Source organism: Dromiciops gliroides, chromosome 2 (assembly GCF_019393635.1).
Source record: "Dromiciops gliroides isolate mDroGli1 chromosome 2, mDroGli1.pri, whole genome shotgun sequence".
Lineage (NCBI taxonomy): Eukaryota > Metazoa > Chordata > Mammalia > Microbiotheria > Microbiotheriidae > Dromiciops > Dromiciops gliroides.
Genome location: NC_057862.1, coordinates 626369543 through 626391999, shown reverse-complemented (window position 1 = coordinate 626391999; position 22457 = coordinate 626369543).

Here is a 22457-nt window from a genome sequence, read left to right as displayed (position 1 = left end):
ACATTTCTGCTATAATTTGTTGGAGTTTATGAAGGATTCTCATGATTTTTCTTCATGGATTAAAGTAGGAACAAGTAGATTGATAGTGTAAGGGTCAAATTTAATATGGGGAATTAATTGGGCAGCTCACCATACTACTGGGGTAAGAAAGGAGATTAACAGAGTCTTTCAGAAAAAAAAAAAAAAAAAAAAAAAAAAAAACCAAAACAGGGTTTATTGATGGGAACAAATTTAAGACACAAATAAGGTTAAAAGAACTAGGAATAAAGAAAAAGGGAATAGGGGAAAGAAAAAGATACAATCCACAACTCACCACCATCCAGAAATCATCAATTTCAAAGAGAACCTGCTGCACAGAGCTCCAGAGTCTCGCTCCCTCCACCACTCACACCAGAGTGAATCTCTCTTCCCTTCTCTCTCCCAGTAACCCCCTTTCTTACAGGAAACAGGGAGGCCACACACACATAGCCCCAAGCTAATTTCCTGGCAGCCCTGATTGACAGAATTAACAGGTGGCTCTAGAACTGCCAGCCTTCCCCACTTCTGGATGCTGAAGTTCTCCTGACTCCTCTCACCAGGCTTCTAGTCATGCTAATTTAGCCAGGCCCATGTAGGCATCAGCACATGGTGATGGCATGAGCTGCAGTGCCATAGCGAGGGCCACAGCCAGTGGGTGGAGCATCATGCAAGCATGGAGGCTGTGGTGCCTGAGGCCGGCTGGGGCACGCCCGGGCTTCTAATTTTAGCCAAAGAAGGGTCATAGAAACCTCAAATCACAATTAATTCTTTACAATAGATCATAGGAAAGGTGCCTCCTTGTGAAGTTGTAATAAGGTCTAAGACCATATAGTTTTGTAAGAACATTTGTGCAAAAGAATACCTCAATTTTGAAGGAAGAAACAGATTCACTTGTTCCCTGGGCAAGTTTTTCAATTTCGAGTTCCTTACAGGTTCCTTCCAGCATGCTCTAGTGTTGCACTCCAGTACTCTAGTGCTGTGATGCCTACAAATGGAAAGAGGGACCAGAGGATCTACATTTCTAGTCCAAATTCTTTCACAGTTTGGATTGTATTCACATCTTCACTAGTTAGGGTTATTTCTTGTTTTGATATTTAAAACACCATGGTCCTGAGATTTTGGTAGGTTTCCTTCCCACTAGTCATATAATATGATTAAGAAGTGGTACTGCCCAGGCCAAATAGTTAATCTCATATGTCCCAAACCAATACAAGGGAAGAGAGGAATAAGCTTTACTGGCATAAATAAAGAATTGGCCAGGTGCTACTAGTCCCCAAGAAACTTTTGAAGGGGGATATTTAATTCCCCCAAAGGGACATTTTTTCCCCTTATGGTGTAAATTTCTACTGAAAGTTATATCACACTTGGTCCAGTTAGGTCCATTATGGTTAGCCAAAGGAATACATTGAGGTTTCTTGTCTCTGATACAATTAAAGAGATAGATTTTTAACATGAATGAAAAAGTATCTTTTTATAATATCAAGAAAAACAACAGATAATTTAAAAATCTTGAAATTTTCTAAATCTACAGTATCATTAGGACCTTGATTTTTGTTGACACAAAAATGAAAACTTGGAAGGGGAGTGTCAACTGTAAATGATACAGTCCTGAATTAGATGGGATCAAATGTCCCATTAAATTTGAAAATAATTTGTTATAAAGTTGGGTCAATTATATTGGTGTTGGCTTATCTTCTGTTTCCTTTCCAATGTAGTAAATACTATAAGAGGCTAAAGCAAAGAATTGTTAAGTTAAGTCTATTTGAAAGGTACGGTTTTATTATATTCACAGTAGTTTGGTGGCTGTGGGAAAATTTCATTTAAGTATTAAGGAGGGTTATCCATGGAGCAGGGTCACTTTGCTAGATATAATAACAAATCCCAGTTATTCTAACAAAGCAAGCCCTATATCACCATGAAGTTTACTAATACTATTAAGTCTTTTCCAATCTTCCTGGGAAGAGCAGAATATGAAAAGAGTAACTGGTAATAATATCAGAAAAGGGAAACAAGGAAATGAGCAAGATTTAAAACATATGATGAGTATGATTGTGAGGCATAAAGTTAATTGTATTGTAAAAAGGATACATTTTCCCATAATTAACAATTTTTCATTCTCTAGATTAAATGGGGAAGGAGAAACACAAGGTAATAGTATTAAGTTAAAGAAAAGCAAAACTATTTTGGGATATATTACTATTATGTAAAACAGTAAGGCACAGGTTTTGGGTGGGCACAACATATCCAAGAGTCTTTTTCTCTCATCTTGATTATAATTAGTGTAGTCATCCATACTTGGAATGGACCTTCCCAGTCAGGTTGATTTCCACTGGTCTGCTGGATTTTTTTTAATGTAGACCTTATCACCAGGGTGAAAATAATGTATTGGAAATCCCAAAGGCCAAGTATAGACTGCAGCATTTGTGTAATGAAGTTCCCTCAGTCTATTTTGTAGTTTCTGTATATAAGAAGCAACAGAAGTATCACCTCCTTGTTTTGGTGTCTATGGTGGTAGAAATTATTTGGCTATTATATAGGAGGCTGACAAAAGAAAAGTGTTTCAAAAGGATAAACCTCCATTATGTGAAACTTAAAAATCTAACAGTGATATATAAAAATCTAATGTGTGGTCACCTTAAATTAGATTGTGCTTTAGCACCAGTATTTGGTCATTAAACATTTATTAAAGTATATTAGGGGTTAGCCAGGAGAGAGAGAGAGAAGCTGCCTTCACCTAGCTATCCCAGAGAGTCAATGCATCTCAGTTCCCCAGGAAACCCCTTGTTGAACCAGAAGCAGGCAATCCACACACACACATAGCTCCAAGCTAATTGGCTGGTCCATTGATTGACATGACTTACAGGTGGTAGACATAACTTCCAGATGCCAAAATGACCTCGAAATCTCAGAAAGGTCACCTCATGCTTTCTCCTCAAGGCAGAGCTGTCCTGGTTCCCACAATATCTTTTTCAGCAGGGTGGTGGCAGTCTGATTCTCACACTCCCCCCTGTGCTTCATGAAGAAACATCATTTCCTTACATGAAGCAATAGAATTACAGATACTTATGGCTAACAAAGTATAGGGAATTAAAAGAGAGAAAAAGAAATTGAGTGACACCTTGACAAAGGCTAAAGGGGGCACTCCCCTTTTAGGATGTGGACATTATAAACAGAGAACAACTAAAGGGGGCACTCCCATTTAGTAAGTGGACATTATAAAGAGTATATATGATGTGGAAAAGGAAAACAGGAAAATGTACAGTTAAGGCTTTGGAAGTCTTTTCTCAGATGATCCTTGGGATGTCCTCTGGGTGTAGTTGTGGAATGTCTTTCAGGTGTGGATGTTGATGATCAACTAAGTCTCAGCTGTAGATTTTCAGGTGTGACTTTAAAGTCCCTCAGGTGTTTCAGATACTGGTAATCAGCAGGGAAATTTTCCACATTGTATAGACTGTTTATAAGTGTTTGGTAGCCAGAAGGCAAGCTTGTGTAAGAAGAATCAATTTATCAGCTTGAATTCTGAGGTTAGGTGGCAAAGAAGCTGCCCAAACAGTGTCATGGTCAGATCACAGCAGCAGCTTTGTACCAGGTTCCATTTCTCATAAAAGAGGAACCATCAGTATATGGAACATAGTAAGGATTCTGTAGGAAATATTGTAAGAAAGGACATTGCAAGATAGCTTAACCACGGCAAGAACAGAAAAAACAGTCATGGAGAGGTTCCTCTGAGGTAATAATATCAGGGAGTATTTTGACAAGGCTGAGAATTGAATGCTTTAGTGTCACATTTATTTTGTCCAATAAAGTTTCTTCATGTCTTGCAAATCTTTGATGAGAGAAAGCTTCAGTGCCATGTCTCAAGAAGAGAGCTTCAACTTCATGGGGACACTGAACTATAAATGGGCCCCCCAAACCAAATTATACACCATTTCAAATAAAAGGGTGCCATTATGACCAATCATGCTGTGAAGCCATTGAATATACCAAAGAGAAGTAATATGCTATAGGGCAAAGAAGGATCCAAGGAATTAAATAAGGACCCTTGAAGTTACATTTAAAAAATAAGAAAATGTCTAACTGAGATCTTGAAGTCCCATCACTGGAGCTGATAGCAGAGCTTTCTTGAGGTCCACAAAGGTAGTAAGATGTTCTGGTTCAAGGTGCCAAGGTTATGAAATATTATCTTTGGTTAGGAAAGCCAGAAGCTTTGTGATCTCACCATAGGATGAAATCCACTGGCTGCAATATCCTGCTGCTCCCAAAATACCACATAAGTGTTTTTGTTTATGGGAACGGGAAATAGTTAAAGAGCTTTTATGCACTTTAGGGAAACACAGAGAATGGCAGCAGACAGAATGAAACTGAGGTGCTCCACCTGTGGAAGGCATCACTGCACCTTTAATTTGGAAATCTAATGACCCCTCAGATGAAGTTGGAGAGGAAGATGGTGACTGTCATTTTTTTCGGTTTTGTTTTTTAGCAACAAACATTTATTTTATTTTTTCCAGTTACATGTAAGGGTAGTTTTCAACATTGATTTTCATAAAATTTAGAATTCCAAATTTTCCCCCCTCCCTTTCCTTCCCCCTCCACAAGATTGCAACCAGGTTATATATGCACAATCCACAACTGTTCTTTTTATCAGTTCTTTCTATGGGGATGGATAGTAAGCTTCCTCATTAGTTCCTTGGGATTGTCTTGGATCATTGCATTGCTGAGAGTAGTTAAGTCATTCACAATTGCTCATTAAACAGTACTGCTGTCACTATGCACAATGTACTCCCAGCTCTGCTCACTTCACTATACATTGATGTTCATTAGTCTTTCTGGGTTTTTCTGGGATCATCCTGTTTGTCATTTCCTATAGCACAAGACCATTCCACCACAATCATATAGCACAGCTTCTTCCATCATTCTTCATTCTTTCATGTAGGATTTCACCTCTGCCCTTCTCCCTCCCCCAGTGCCTTCCCCTCACCCTCAATTTAACCCTAAAGATGTCATTGTGGGGCAGCTAGGTGACACAATGTACAAAGCATCACCCCATGACCCAGGGGGATCCCAGCCAAAACCTGGCCTCAGACACAAGACATGGTGACTGTCATTTTGACAGATCTCAATACTGAATGCCACTAGTAGGGGATCAGCAACATACTGAGTCAGGGAGGAGCCAATGAAAGTGACTAAAGCTAAGTGCTCATACACATTTTGAAAGAAGAGGATAGGGCTTTCTGTATACCTTTAAGGCAGAGGAGTTCACATCCTTTGTGTGTTCTTCCAGATGAAGGCAAAATATACTGACTGGCTATATGGGATTGCTTGGGAAAAACAACAACAACAACAACAAAAAGTTGAACAAGGATATATCACAGTAAAACAGATAGCCTCTCATTTGAGGAGATAATAGTTAGTTGCCAGACAGAAAACAATTTGATGCCTGGGTATAACATAAGCATTTATAGCACAGATCTAACACAAAGTTATAAACAGTTTTACCATCAGCTCCTAACTTGGATTTTTAATAAGAAAGGATTGGATGGTTACAAGAGGATTTATATGGAGCCATAATGGGTATAATACCTTCAAAGGCCTCCATAGACAAAGGACATTGAGAAATTAATTGTGGGAAACTCCCTTAGTCTTGACAGTAATACAGACAGAGGATTTTAATAATTCCTCATCTTAAAATAAAGTCACACATAGAGTATCAGACATGTCAGATAAAATCCCTAGATTATTGTCAGGCGTCTCTTGGACATTATGAACCAATAAGGGGAAGAGAGAATATTCAGGGAATTGCAAGGACAGAGATCCACTGGGGAGCAGGAAATAATGGCCCTAAATAAAGAAAAAAGAAGAGATAATAGCCTAATACATTGACAGAAATGACATAACTAGAACAAACATGTTCTACTGAGAGAAGTTCAATAGTAACCATATTGGGAGAGAATTTGAGGATGCTTTGGGACTTCCTTGAGATGTCAACACCATTTAGAGAACCAATAAACGTAGAGTCAGAATCTGGCTTTCACATCAAAATCAAAATCAAATTAGTAGCTTCAGTATCTAGTTGTAGTTTGACCTTTGTTCTTAAGGACCATGACATTAAGGTGCTGTCATGACTCACAGTGAATTAGATTTAAGTGAAGGAGGGCTATGCTAGGTCACCAACCTCACTCTCTTATCCTGAGCCATCTGGGTCTCATGGCTATATATATATATATATATATATATCAGGATGACTGGAGATGTCCCCAGATGTTTAAGGCAATTCAGGTTAAGTGACTTGCCCAGGGTCACACAGCAAGTGAGATGAAATTTTAATTCAGGTCCTCCCAACTTCAGGACCAGTGCTCTACTGCACAATTATAAATCATGTTACCAACTTTAAGGGTGACAGTGCATTCGCTAGTGTGGGGAGAAGTAGAAACAGGGATAGTTGGGGCAAAGACATCCACTACGCTCTCATGCTGAAGACTCTCCAGGACCTTATATATTTCTATCCCTTAAGTCTTACTACTTATTTCTATATTCTCTGCTAATATTGTCTTTTTTTAAAACAATAAAAGCACTAAAGGACCCTTTCCCCAATTCCCAGATTCATATTGAATGGGAGCTGCTTGAGCAAGAGCCAAGACTGGGGTTTTGGCTTAAGATTCTCGTTCTCTATTTCTCATTTCGTAAGCATATTGAACAATGATTTTAAGTTCACCAACAACTTTTGTTCATGCCACCCAGGCCAATTATTATGAAAATAGTTTTTCTTCTCTCACTGTGATTAACAATCATATTGAGGATCTGTGCATCATGTGGCTGGAGTGAGTCTAATCCCACATACTGCTTAACACTTTTACACATGGTGTCATAAAAGTGGTTAGGAGTTTAATTTTCTTCCTGGACAGTTTCTTGAAATTTATTCCAATTTTCAGGCAGATGGGGGGTGGGGAGGCAGAGCCAAAATGTCAGAAGAAAGAAAATAAACACACAGAGCTCCTGACACAATTACCCCAAAACAGCAATAAAATAACCCCACAACCCCTGAAGCAGCAAAACCCACAGAAAGATGGGCTGAGATTATTTTCAAGCAAATGACAGCTTAGAGGGGGCTATTCTAGGCTGCAAGAAGAACCCAACCCAGTGATTCTGCCAACACAGTCCCCAGGCAGACTGAGCCAGAGAAAATTACTGCCTTTTTTCTAGCAGCTAGAAAAAAGGAATTCAAATACTGTGGAGCTACAGTAAGGATAACACAAGATCTAGCAGCATCTACATTAAAGGACCTATAGGCATGGAATATGATATTCCAGAGGGCAAAGGAACTGGGATTACAGCCAAGAATCACCCACCCAGTAAAACTAAATATAATCTTGCAGATTAAAAAATGGGACTTCAATGAAAAAGAAGACTTTTAGGCATTTGTGATGAAAAGACCTGAACTGAATAGAAAATTTGACTTTCAAATAAAAGACCTTAGAGAAACATAAAAAGCTCAACAAGAAAAAGAAATCATGAGGGATAATAAAAGATTAAACTGTTTACATTGACTCAAAGAGGGAATAACATACATACTTAATTGTGTGTAGTAATATATTTTGCCCTGAGGGAAAGTGGGAGGGGAAAGAGATAAGGGGGGGAGGGGAAGGAAGGGCAGATTGGGAGAAGGAGCAGTAAAAAGCAAAATACTTTCAATGGAAGGTGAAGATGTTCCGCATAACTGCACCTGTATGACTTATGTTGAATTGTTTGATTACATAGAAAGGGTTGAACAGTGAAGGAGGAAGAAAAATTTAGAACACAGACTTAGCTCAAAGACCTTAATTTCATTAGAGTGGGCTCAAGGAGGGAATAATATACACACCCAATTGGGAGAAGTATTCTATTTAACCCTATAGGAAAGCAAGAGGGGAAGAGGTTAAGGAGGGAAGGGTGAAAGAAGAGAGGGTAGAGTGGGGAGAGGCAAGTCAGAAGCAAAATACTTTTGAGGAGGAATAGGGTAAAAGAAGATAGAAAATAGAGTAAATATCATGGGAAGGAAATAGGATGGAGGGAAAGAGCTATGATAATTCACTATAATGGCAAAATATATGGTATCTACTTTGCTGGGCTATTGTGAAGAAAATTCTTTGTCAAGTTTAAGGTAGTATATAAAAGTTATGATGAACAGAATGCTATCAGAAAGACCTGGAAAGACCTACATGAACTGAAGCAGAGGGAAATGTACTGTATACAAAATCATAGCAATAGTGTAAGATGACCTGTTGGGAAGCATGTGGTTATTTTCAGCAATGCAATGATCCAGTATAACTCTAAAGGACTTATAAAAAGTGCAATCCATCAACAGAGAAAGAACTGATGGTATCTGAAAACAGATTGAAGCATAATTTGTTTTTGACAGTTCCTTAATCTGAAGTTTCATTTTTATGTTTTCTCTTACAACCTTTGTAATGTGGAGATGTTTTCCATGACTACTCATATATAACTTATACTGAATTGCTTGAGTTCTGGGGGGTGGGCATGGGAAGAGAGGGAGGAAGAGAAATTGGAACACAAAGTTTTAAAAACTTGACATCAAAATTTGTTTTTACATGTAATTTGGAAAATAAAATTCTGAAAAACAATAGAAAAATTTTCCTGGCAGATGGCACACACACTTCAATGCTTTTATTAAAGATATCACTGTCTGCTGTATCCTGGTGTTGTCAGATGGAAAATTGGGTTTCAGATGATGGTCTTGTAATGGCTAATCAGAAAACCCTTAGAGCCATCAGATACTATAGCTATTGGTGCTTCTCTAATTACACCCTCAAAAGTGGTGGATCTTTCCACTGTGTGAAATTAAATTCTCAGTTATAACCTCTAAATATGACTTGAATTTGGGTTATAACAGCCCCAAGATAGTCATCAATCTTCAGAGACTCTTTCCTCCATGTGGAGAGATCAGAGGGACTGAAAGGTTGATTAAATTTTATGGAAAACAGAATATCTGAATGAGATGGTTCAGGTAAAAGCCTTTTCCAGGAGAGGAAAGACACCTGCAACAGGTCCCTTATGTTCATAGGAGAAGAAAACTCCTGTTATAATAGGAAGGGAGTATGATGGAGGAGTGGAGAAGGAAGGAGGAGGGGAAGTCTGTATAGCACTAAGCATAGATAGATGAGGTAGAGAAGCCAAAGTGGCAGAAAGAGTAGTTCTAGAATTAAAGAGGCTAAGAAGGAACACACAGGACAGGATATAAAGAGAAAAAACCTCCTTTAGTGTGTATTGGGCACAGTCTCTCAGATAAAGTGGTCCGGCAGAACCAATATTTCATGTTAAATAAAGATTTTCGGTAGCTAGCCTTAATTTCTTCAATTTGCAATAATTAAAAGTGTCATATTGAGGCCAAAACAAATTACCAGCTGAATCTTTTAGAGTTTTAGACCAAATTTCACATAATTTAAAGCATATTTCTTGGTCATTCCTGTTTGAATCAGGAGCTTCCCCTGGTCCCAAAAATTTTTTTTTTAAAATCCAGTGTGGATCTCTTTGGTATGCTATTACTGTTTCTCATCATTCCCTTATGGGAACTTTCCCAAAAATAGGGGAGGTTTTCCAACAGTTTAGTGTCTTACATTAGCTCAGAATAATTTGATATTGAGGGTAATCTACCTTCAAAGGTAATATTCCCCAAAGAAGCCTTTTGGTGAAAAAAAAAATGACTTGAGCATTGTAGGTAGTTCTTCTGAAAGGGCAGTCTTAGGGCCAGGGTCCTCTCTTGAAATCTTGACTGGCTTAACCAAATATTCTTACAACTATATTTAAAATAACTAAGGAAACAGATGATGAACTACAGAATTTATTAGCAAGATAAGCATAAAATATGCTAAAGGACCCTCAGCACTCACAAAGACCCTGAATTCTGACTTTGCAGAGATTTTTATACATTAAAATAAAACAGTAAGGGGGCCGCTGGTTGGTGCAGTGGATAAAGCACTGGCCCTGGATTCAGGAGGACCTGAGTTCAAATCAAGCCTCAAACACTTGACACTTACTAGCTGTGTGACCCTGGGAGAGTCACTTAAACCTCATTGCCCACCAAAACAAAACAAAACAAACAAAAAAAGAAAACAGTAAACCATATACAGAAGAAGACTAAGGATTCCATATCTGATTTCTCATTAGAGGATAGAATTGGGACTTTCGGAGTTGGGAGAGTGTTAGTGAGCAAGTGGAATTTCCCTTAATTAGATGATTTACAAGAAAAGAAAACTGCAGTCTTAAAATGGAGGTTGTTCACAAAATGGAATCAGTTTTGTTCTCACAATAATAGGGAATTGGTAGGCTACCATTATATTTACCACCTTTTCTATGGCTTATAAGTTTGTGAAGAACATTGGTCCTTGTGGTTATCTCTGGGGAGTTGCTTCCTTAACTTACAGAACATTACCAGAAAAGCAGCAAACAAAAGTTTTGCAAGCAAGAAGATATGCTAAGACTAATGTTTCTGTTTATTTTTGCTGTTTCCTCTAGTTCTAATAGAAATGCAATAGGATACTAAACTTATCCTAATAATGGAATTGCTATTCCAATGGGGCCTACTCATGAACTTGTGAATTTGATGAAGGATTGGAGCAAACTTGGGCTAGGAATCTCTGCAAATTTTTGAAAAATTCAAGAGGTAACATTTGTTACTTCTGCATCAGTTGTAACATAGTAGGGGTTCAATCTTCATTGAATGTTTCCAGCCAATCAACTAACAGTAGCTGTTAACATTGAATGATGGAATCATGAGTTCTAGCAACTGGTTTGGAGAAAGGAGTGTTAATGTCTAATATTAGAATGAAAAAAAGCACATAAGAATACATTTTTTTTAAAAATAAGAGACCATAAATATAGAAACCAAAGACATTCAAATTTATTGTTACATATAAGTTGTTTTGATTCTTTCATTCTTTAATGTAAGAACCTTCCTTATTTTAGCACATAGCCTATGGATTCTTAGATTATCATTCAAGATGTCTCTGACCTAGTGCCTACCTATATAGAAGGGGAAGTGGTGTTAAAAATTACTGACAAATCATTTTCTGAAAGGTCAATTAAACTAGTAGGATAGAAGAATGATCTGGATATTGTTTACCTAGAATGAAAAAAAAAACTTTGATAAGATATTTCATATAGTTCTTCTGAAAAAGATGGAAAGATGTGGAGTAAACCATAATATAATTAGTTGCCTTCAGCCATATCTTGGTGACTGGGACTGAAGGAGTAACCTTTAATTGTTCTACAGAAATATTCCAGGAAGTCTTCAGTGAAGTCATGTATTCCTGGGGAACTTGGCTCATCCCTATGCTATGCAAAATGTTTTATTAGTGAGTTTGAGAATAGGGACATAAATGGCATGCTTATCAAATATGCAGACAACACAAAACTAGAAGATATACCTTATTAAACAATAGGGACTACTAAGAAAATACATTTCAACAGGCCTGATCAAGGGATTGAATTTATTAAGATGAAAAGTTAATTGTTCCATTGGGAAACCCCACCAACACTCAATCCTTGAGTATAATGATTTATAAGTTGCAAGTGTGGCTTGATAAGTAAGCGTTTAGTGGTGAGTTTCTTCACACTTAGTTCATATGATTCTAAGAAAAATAGAAATACCACTTTTATGAAGGAAGCATCTTGTAAACTTTTACTGGTTGGTAGAAGCTGCTACAGCTTGTTTTAAACTGGAATCAAAATACTCCCAAATTATGTACATGTTACAATATATGGTTGGCAAGTATTCATGAAAAATTGATTCTTGAAAACAAGTAAAATCAAATCAAGTCTGTCAATCAACTTCATTTCACTTTATAAAAATATTCTTGTTTGACTGAACTGCATCTTTCCAACAGTGTATATTGGCATTTCAAAGATACTGAAGCAATTTTTGCAATTTTGAGTCAGACTTACTGTAGACTTGATGCTGCCCATTGTGATGTGTGAAATTAAATATGGTCACCCTATTTCTGTCCTAAGTGTAGGGAAAATTATCTGGGGTTTACCATATATTTGCTAATTAGAAATTAGAGACCACTGCACCAGTTTGGTGCATTAAGCATTTATTAATATACATCAAATATTAGTAAAGAGAGAACACATGGAGTGCAGAATGTTCAGAAGCCCTACATACCTTGCACAAGGCACTGCCATCACCTCCGAGTCTTCGGCCAAAATGAGGAAGTTCCTGTGCCTGTGAAAGTGGAAGCTACCTGTGGGTCCAGAAGAGAGGCGGTCCCTATACTCCACTCCAAGCTAATTGGCTGGTAGCTTTCAAGTCCATTGATTGACATGACTTCAGTGTGGTCTTAAATTAGTTAATTTCCCTTAGTTTATTAGGAATGTCAATCTACATTTCCTTTGAAATTCTCCTGACTCTGAGCAGGCCCTGAAAAAGCAGCCAGAGTTTCTGTGTGTGTATGTGTGTGGAGGGAGAGTCTGAGTCCCCCAAAACCCATTATTTTCTCACACCATTATTATCTATTTGTTTAAGAACTTAAGGAATAATTTGACAAATTATTGAGAAAATAAAAGATTTGCATCTTATGGCATAGATTTTTCATAAGATCTTTCTGTTAAAGATCAATAGTAAAAATCTGTAGGGAAGCTATAATATTCCATTTTGTCTGCTTGCTTTAGATACTGCCATGGTGGCCAGTCCCAAATCTAAGATTATCCTGAAAACAGGTCATCTCTCTGCTTTAGAATCCATTTTTTGCATTAAAGAAATTGCCCTTCAGCCTGCAATACATTAAAAGCCCAATTTATGAAACTGCAAACAGTAACATGATGGATGTAAATCTCACGAACAATGTAATTTGCATCAATTGTTAGTGTTACATTTCTGTCAGACTCCACTAAATTCACTTTGTTTTCCAAAGCAGTAGTAAATAAGTTCTGAGACTGAGAGTAGAGTAGAGTTATTATCACATCATAGGCAATCAAACAATATAACTTGCCATTTCTGCCCACATAAATGATGGTGGCATGGAAAAATCCACAGAACAGCTATATTCTTTGCATTCACAGGAGAGACAGGTTGGAGCAATGGGAAGAAGAACAACCTTGACATTTGATGATTAGTTTTAAGCCTTGATTATACCACTTATTTTTGTCATTCCCCCTTTCTGATCCTCTATTTCTTCATCTTTTAAAAAGGGTAATGATATTTCCATTGCACAACTCAGTCAGCCATTATAAGAACCAAATATAATCATTCATTTAATTTTTTTCTAACTATAAAGTTTTGTGTCAATGAGAATGCATTTGAGATATAAACATGAAAATATATCACAATAGACATTTTAAATTATATATATATATATATCAGTCAAAGAGAAAAAAGTATATACAAAATAGACTAAAGAAAATTAGAATGAATGGTTCATGTTTTAATAGTAATACCATGTAATAATAATAAGTACTTTGAGAGTTACAAGTACTTTTTTCAAAATAACTCTATGAAGGAGATGCATATGCATCTTCTAGGAGAATAGTACAGATTGATAATGTGTTATAGCTAAACATCTTTTCCAACATCATAGTAACAAAAGTATGTTCAATAGTTTCAAGTTGTAAGTAGATTTTTGGGACAGAGCCAAGGCAGTAAGCTCTCAGGACTCATGACATGATCACTCCAAAAAACCCTCTAAATAATGCCATAGGATAATTCCTGGAGCAGCAGAACCCATGAAAGATTTGGCTGAGATCATTTCCCAGCCAAAGATGGCTTAGAAGGTTGGCAGGACGAGGCTACTGTGCCACAGCGGGAGTGGAGCCCAACCCTGTGGTCACACTGACACAAGGTGTAAGTAAAAGGAAGAAAAATAATTAATAATCAGTGTGTATGTGAAGAATTCTGTTGAACATTATATAGATATGTGTTTATCTATGAATATCTACCTCTATATCTATCCATCAATTAGTCTATCTATCATCTATCTATCTATCTATCTATCTATCTATCTATCTATCTATCTATCTATCTATCTATCTATCTATCTATCTTATGTTTTTCCAAGGAGATTGTTAATACTGTCCTTTATTTTTTTATTCATTTGTATTTGCTTTATTGTGTCTTGGTTTCTGATAAAGTCACTAGCTTCCATTTGTTCAGTTTTAATTCTTAAGCAATTATTTTCTTCAGCGAACTTTTTGTATCTCCTTTTGAATATGACTTTTCAATCTGTTGACTTTTTTCTCATGATTTTCCTGCATCACTCTCATTTCTCTTTCCACTTTTTCCTCTAACACTCTAAATCTTCCCTTTATCTCTCTTACTTTCTCTTCAAAGTCCTTTTTTGAGCACTTCAATGGCCTGAGATCAATTCATATTTTTTTTGGAAGGCTTTGGATGCAGGAGCTTTAACTTTGTTATTATCTTCTTCTGAGTGTGTATTCTGATCTAGCTCATCCCCAAAGAAGTTTATGATGGTTTGCTGTTTTCTCTTCTTACTCATCTTGACTGCCTATTTTTTGGCTTTTAACTCCTTTTTAAAAGTGTAACACTGTTTCTAAGATGTACTGTTCTGAGCTACAACTTGGCTCAGGGAGTGATTGGTCTTGTTCTTAGCCTACCTCACCTGCGAGTAACCACAGGCCCCTTTCTCTTTGACCCAAAAACAGAAGTCTGATTGAAATCTGATTCTCTATGGTCCAAAGCTTAGCATGTCTGTCCATCTCTTCTACTGGGGTTCTGTCCCTCAAGTTTGTTTGCTGGTTCAGAACATGGGAGCCACACCCCAGTTCCAGCAGAGATTGAAGCTATTCCCCCAAACCTATATTTGAGCCAAGCTTCAGGAGAAGCAGCTGAAGATTCAGAGGCTCTCAAGGCACTGCATGCTTGAGGTTGGTCCTGATCTGTGTGCTGCACTACTCTCTAAGCACAAATAGCAGGTGATCCCAGTCACCTAATTAAGCTGTCTTTTGCTGAAAAACAGGCTCACTGTTCTTATGTGGGTTATGCTGTTCCAAGAGTTGTTTTATGGCATTATTTTTGCAGGTATATGCATGGAAGAGTCACATACATACTTTCCTTCAACATCTTGGTTCTGCCCTATCTACCTATTGTTAAACTTGACCATAAAGTGTTAGACTTGACCCTGACCCTGAGAGCATCAATCACTTTCCAATCATTGAAGGATTCTAATCTGAATTAGAGATTATTCTTTTATGTGTCTAATTCAAGATAGCATTACTGGGTTAATTGGTGGAAATTTAAAAAGGGGCATGTATTGACTATACATAAACAATGACATTATAACAACTATATTTGTTCAAAAGTAGACTAGGCTGGTGCAGGTAGGTGGTGCAGTAGACAGAGCACCAGCCCTGGATTCAGGAGGACCTGAGTTCAAATCTGACCTCAGGCACTTAACACTTACTAGCTGTGTGACCCTGGGCAAGTCGCTTAACCCCAATTCCCTAACACCAAAACCAAAATCAAAAATAAAAACAAAACAAAACAAAAAAACAAACAAACAAAGAAACTAGACTAGGCTGCCTATCGAGGCAGTAGTCCCCCATCAATGTAGGGGTTCAAAGGAAATGGCTAGATCAAGTAGATAGAGAGGATTAATAGATGGGGTAATACATGGGACTATGCCCTCTATGGTTCGTTTTGTGTTTTAAGACAATGATTTATTTTCTTTTAAAGATCAATAAGAAAACATCATTGCCTTCACTACAATTATGATCTAGTAGAGGAAATAAAATATGTATACATAATAAGATATAATGTGGTATGACATAAAGAGCAGTAAAAAAGTTATTGGATAATCATCTTAAATATTCTAGATCTGCAATAAATTGACATCTTATCATTAGTTGTCAAAAATCAGTGTTTTAGCCCAAGATGGTGGAGAGAAGCCAGGAAGTTGCCTGAGCTTTCCTGTGTTTCCCTCAAAAACAACATTAAATGAACCCTCTAAACAGATTCTGTAACTATAGAACCTACAAAAAGACACAGAGACACAATCCTCCCACTTGAAATAATTTAGTAGACTTCAGGAAAGGTCTGTCTCACCTGGGGAAAAGGGGGAAGGAGGCTCAGCAGAGCTCAACACAATGCACAGCTCAACACAACAGGCAGTTCAACACAGTTGCAAGCTTTCAGAGCTGAGAGTGGTGAGAAGCTTGCAACAGTGACCATTCTGCCCCAGGAGCAGACTTCAACTTTATAAGTTTAAAAATAGGCCACAATATGAGTATGAAACAAAAAAGGACACTTATCATTGACAGCTTCTATGGTGAAAGGGAAGACCAAAACTCAAACTCAGATGAGTTTGTCAAAATGCTTACAAGGAAAGACTCAATTTGGAATATGATCTTGTCTCAAGACCAAAAAGTCTTCTTTGAAGAGCTCAAAAAGGCTTTTAAAAACCAAATGAGATGAGGGAAGCTAGGTGTCCCAGTGGTTAAAGCACCAGCATTGGATTCAGGAGGACTTGAGGTCAAATCTGGGCTCAGACACTTGACATTTACTATCTGTGTGACCCTGAGCAAGTCACTTTACTCTCATTGTTCCACAAAATAAATGAGAGAGAGAGAGAGAGAGAGGTAGAAGAAAAATGGAAAAAATAAATGACAAAAATGAGAGTTATGTTGGAAAAAGAAGCAAAAAATTTGACTGAGGAAAATAATTCCTTAAAAAATACAATTAGAAGATGGCAAAGAGAAGCCAGGAAGTCTCCTGAGCTCTCCCAAGTTTCCCTCAAAAACAACATTAAATCAAGTCTCTAAACAAATTCTAAAACTACAAAACCTACAAAAAGACAGAGAGACACAATCTTCCAACTTGAGATAATTTAGAAAACTTCAGGAAAGGTCAGTCTCACTCAGGCAAAAGGGGAGTGAAACCCAGCTCAGCCTCAGTGCAGCAGAGCAGAGAGGGGGTCTAGGCAGCAGGAAGCTCTTGGCCACAGCAGAGAAACTGAGGCCCCTTGATCCTGGCTCATCAAGCTGGTGGTGTGGCAGGAAAGTTGTGAGATCCACCAGCACCAGCAGAGAGGGCAGGCTGTCAGCTGGAGGGCCACCAATAGGACAGGCATGAAAAGGCCTGGCCATCCCAGCACCTGGAACAAGCACAGGGAGGAATCCCAGGGCAGTGCAAAATCAACAAGCCAGATGCCTCAGAGTAGAAAACGAGTGACACAACCCCAATGCCCCAGCACAAGAAAGTTGAAACAGTGACCCTTGTGCCCCAGGAGCAGACCTGAACTTAAAAAAAAAATAAGTTGCAATATGAGTAAGAAAGAGAATAGAGCTGTTACCATTGATAGCTTCTGTGTCAACAGGGAAGGGATAAAGACAAACTCAGATGAGGAAAATACTATCAAATTACCTATATGTGAAGCCTCAAGAGGGAAGATGAATTGGTCTCAAGACCAAAAAGCCTTGGAAAAGCTCGAAAAGGATTTTCAAAATCAATTGAGAGAGGTAGAAGAAAAAATGGGGTGAGAAATGAAAGCAACACAAGAAAATTATGAAAAAAGCATCAGCAGCCTGAAAAAGGAAGCACAAAGATTGACTGAAGAAAATAATTACTTAAAAAATTCATTTGGCCAAATGGAAAAGGAGGTGCAAAGGCTTACTGATGAAAACAATGATTTAAAAATTCCAATTGGACAGCTGGAAGCTAAGGACCCCATGAGAAACCAGGAATCAGTCGAAGAGAATAAAAAGAATGAAAAAATAGATGAAAATGTGAAATATCTCATTGGAAAGACAACTGACCTGGAAAATAGATCTAGGAGAGACAATTTGAGAATCATTGGACTGCCTGAAAGCCATGATCAGAGAAAGAGTCTAGACTCCATATTCCAGGTAATTATCAAGGAGAACTGCCCTGATATTATAGAATCAGAGAATAAAATCATCATTGAAAGAATCCACCTATCACCTCCTGAAAGAGACCCCAAAAGGAAAACTCCAAGGAATATTGTAGCCAAATTCTAGAAATATCAGGTGAAGGGGAAAATATTCCAAGCAGACAGAAAGAAGCAATTTAAATTTCATGGAGCTGCAGTCAGAATTGCTCTGGACCTGTTGGCTTCAACATTAAAGGATTGCAAGGTTTGGAATATGATATTCTAGAAGGCAAAAGAACTTGGATTGCTACCAATAATCAAGTACCAGGCAAAACTCATCATTCTCTTTTAGGGGAAAGGATGGATATTCAATGAAATGGGGAACTTTCAAGGTTTCCTGATGAAAAAACCAGAACTGAGTAGAAAATTTGATCTTCACATATAAGAATTAAAAGAAATTTAAAAAGGTCAATGGGGGAAAAAGTTATTCAATAATGTTAAACTCTTTACATCCTAACCCGGGAAGATAATACTTATAACTCTATAGAAGTGTATATCTATTGGGGCAAACAGAAGAAATATAAACAAAGAGTATAAATATAAATTGTCAGGGCAGCTAGGTGGTGCAGTGGGGTCGAGCACTGGCCCTGGATTCAGGAGGACCTGAGTTCAAATCCTGACTCAGACACTAACTGTGTGACCCTGGGCAAGTCACTTAACCCCAATTGTCTCACCAAAAAACAAAACAAAACAAAACAAAACAAATAAATATAAATTGTCTTTGACATGATGATATAAAGAAAATTAAGGGGTGAAAAGGGAGTTTATGGGGAGAATAAGAATGGAGAGTTTGAATAGGATTAATTATATCATATGAAGAGGTGCAAAAAACTGATTACAATAGAGGAAAAAAAGAGAGGGGTAAACATTGTTTCAACCTCACTCTAATCAGATTTGGTTCAACAAGGGAATATCATACTCCTACATTTGGATAAAGAAATTTAGCTTATTCTTTAGAGAAGTAAAAGGTTAAGGGGAAAAGGAGGGCACTGATAGAAGGGAGCACAGAAGCAGAAGAGAAAAGGGTAAAGAAAAGGGAGGAGGGCTGATTAAAGGGAGGGTAGATTGGGGGAGGCAGGGGTAAGAAGCAAAACATTGGTGAGGAAAAATAGGGTGAAGGAAAGGGAAAAAGCACAAAGGGGGTAAATAGAATGGAGGGAAATAGACATTTAGTAATAATAACTGTAAATGTGAATGCAATGAACTTTGCCATAAAACAGAAGGAAATAGCAGAGTGGATTACAAACCAGTATCCTACCATATGCTGCTTACAAGAAATACATTTGAAGCATAGTGATACACAGAGTAAAGGTAAAAGGTTGGAGCAGAATATATTATGCTTCAGCTAAAGTCAAAAAAGCAGGGGTAGCGATCCTTATCTCAGACAAAGCAAAGGCAAATATAGATCTAATTAAAAGAGATAAGGAAGGAAACTACATCTTGCTAAAAGGTACTATAGATAATGAAGTAATATAAATACTAAATACATCTGTGCCAAGTGATATAGCATCCAAATTCTTAGAGAAGTTAAATGAGCTACAAAAGGAAATAGAAAGCAAAACTATACTAGTGGGGGATCTGAATGTTCCCATCTCAGAATTAGATAAATCTAGCCACACCATAAAGAAAAAATAAGTTAAAGATGTAAATAGAATACTAGAAAATTTAGACATGATAGATGTCTGAAGAAAATTGATTGGGGAAAGAAAGGAATAAACCTTTTTCTCAGTGGTACATCGCACATATTCAATAATTGACCATTTATTATGGCACAGAAACCTCATGGTCAAATGTAAAAGTCAGAAATAGTAAACACATACTTCTCAGATCATGATGCAAAAAAATTACATGTAATAAAAGGCCATGGAAAGGTAGTATGAAAATTAATTGGAAACTAAATTATCTCATTCTAAAGAATGAGTGGGTCAAACAACAAATCATAGAAACAATCAATAACTTCATCTAAGAGAATGACAATAATGAGACAACATACCAAATTCCATGGGATGCAGCCAAACAGTGCTTAGGGGAAATTTTATATGTCTAAATGCTTACATCATTAAAAGAAGATAAAGAGGAGATCAATGATTTGGGCATGCAACTTACAAAGCTAGAAAAAGGAAAACATAATAAAATCTCCAATTAAATGATAAATTAGAAATCCTGGAAATCAAAGGAGAAATTAATAAAATGGAAAGCAAAAAACCTATAGAATTAATGAATAAAACTAAGAACTGGTTTTATGAAAAAACAATAAAATATATGAGATTTTGGTTAATTTGATTTTAAAAAAAGAGAAAAAAACAAATTACCAGTATACAAAATAAAAGGGATAATTTCACCACCAATGAAATTAAAGTAATAATTAGGAACTATTTTGCCCAACTGTATGCCAATAAATTTGACAATCTAATTGAAATTGATAAATATTTACAAAAATACAAATTGGCCAGGTTAACTGAAGAGGAAATAAAATCCTTAAATAAGCCCATATTAGAAAAAGAAATTGAACATGCCTTTAGTGAACTCCCTAAGAAAAAAATCTCCAGCACCAGATTGGTTTACAAGTGAATTCTACCTAACATTTAAAGAAAAAATAATTCCTATATTATACAAATCCTTTGGGAAAATAGGTGAAGAAGCAGTTCTACAAAATTCCTTTTATGACACAAATATGGTGGTGATACCAAAACCAGACATATCCAAAACAGAGAAAGAAAATTATAGACCAACTTCCCTAATGATTATTGATGCAAAAATCTTAAATAATATATTCGCAAGGAGATCACAGCAAGTGATCACCAGGATAATACACTGTGACCAGGTGGGATTTAATCCAGGAATGCAGGGCTGGTTCAACAGTAGGAAGATATCAACATAATCACCCACATCAATAAGAAAACTAACTAAAATCCTATGATTATCTCATAGATGCAGATAAAGATTTCGATAAAATATAACACCCATTCCTTATAACAACACGAGAGAGCATAGAAATAGATGGAACTTTCCTTAAAATAATAAGCAGTATCTAGCTAAAACCATCAGCAACCATTAAATGTAATGGAGATAAGTTGGAACTCTTCCCAATAAGATCAAGGGTGAAACATGGATGTCCAATATTACCTCTATTATTTAATATTGTACTACTAATTTTATCTTTAGCAATCAGAGAAGAAAAAGGAATAAAATGAAATAGAATAGGCAAGGAGGAAACAAAACTATCACTCTTTGCAGAAGATATGATGGTATACTTAGAGAATCCTAGAGAATCAAATAAAAAAACTACTTGAAACAATTAACTTTATCAAAGTTGCAGGATATAAAATAATTCCACATAAATCATCAGCATTTCTATACATGACCAACAAAGTCTAGCAGCAAGAGATAGAAAGAGAAATTCCACTTAAAGTAAAGGTAGACTATATAAAATACTTGAGAGTCTACTTGCCAAGACTAACCCAGGAACTCTATGTACACAATTACAAAACACTATTCACAGGGGCATCTGGTTGGTTCAGTGCATAAAGCACCAGCCCTGGATTCAGGAAGACTTGAGTTCAAATCCAGCTTCAAGCACTTGACACTTACTAGCCATGTGACCCTGGGAAAGTCACTTAACCCTCATTGCCCCGCAAAAACAAAAAACAAAACAAAACAAAACAAAAAACAAACCCAGTATTCATACAAATGAAAGCAGATCTAAATAATTGGAAAAATATCAATTGATCATGGATAGGCCAGGCTAATATAAAAAAAAATTACAGTGTTACCTAAATTAATTTACTTATTCAATGCCATACCAATCAGACTTCCTAAAAATCATTTTATAGAGCTAGAAAAATAATAACAAAATTAATCTGGAAAAACAAAAAGTCAAGAATATCAAGGGAACTAATGAAAAAAAATGCACAGGAAGGTGGGCTAACTCTATGAAATCTGAAGCTGTACTATAAAGTGGCAGTCTTCAGAACTATTTGCTAAAGGCTAAGAAATAGAGTGGTGGATCAATGGAATAGGTTAGGCACAGGAGACACAGTAGTAAATTATTTTAGTAATGTATTATTTTATTTTTTAATTTTATTTTATTATTTTCCAGCTATATATTGCATATAAGTATAGTTTTCAACATATGTTTACCATGGATTTACAGTTCCAAACTTTTCTTTTCTACCCCCCTTCCCTCCCTCCCCACCCCCAGTCATATAGATTGTATATGTACAGTCACATCAAACATATTTCTATAATAGTCATCTTGTGAAAGAAGAATCAGAGCACAAAGGAAAAACGTCAAACAGACAAACCACAACAACAACAAAAAACAGTCCAAAAGTAAAAACGGTATGTTTCAACTTGCAAATGTACTGTTTTATAAACATAAGGATTCCAGCTTCTGGGATAGTAACTAGGTATTTGACAAAAACTGCTGGGAAGACTAGAAGAGAGTATGGCAGAATCTAGGCATAGACCAACATCTGACACCTTATACCAAAATCAGGTCAAAATGGGCACATGATTAAGACATAAGAGGTGATACCATAGGTAAAT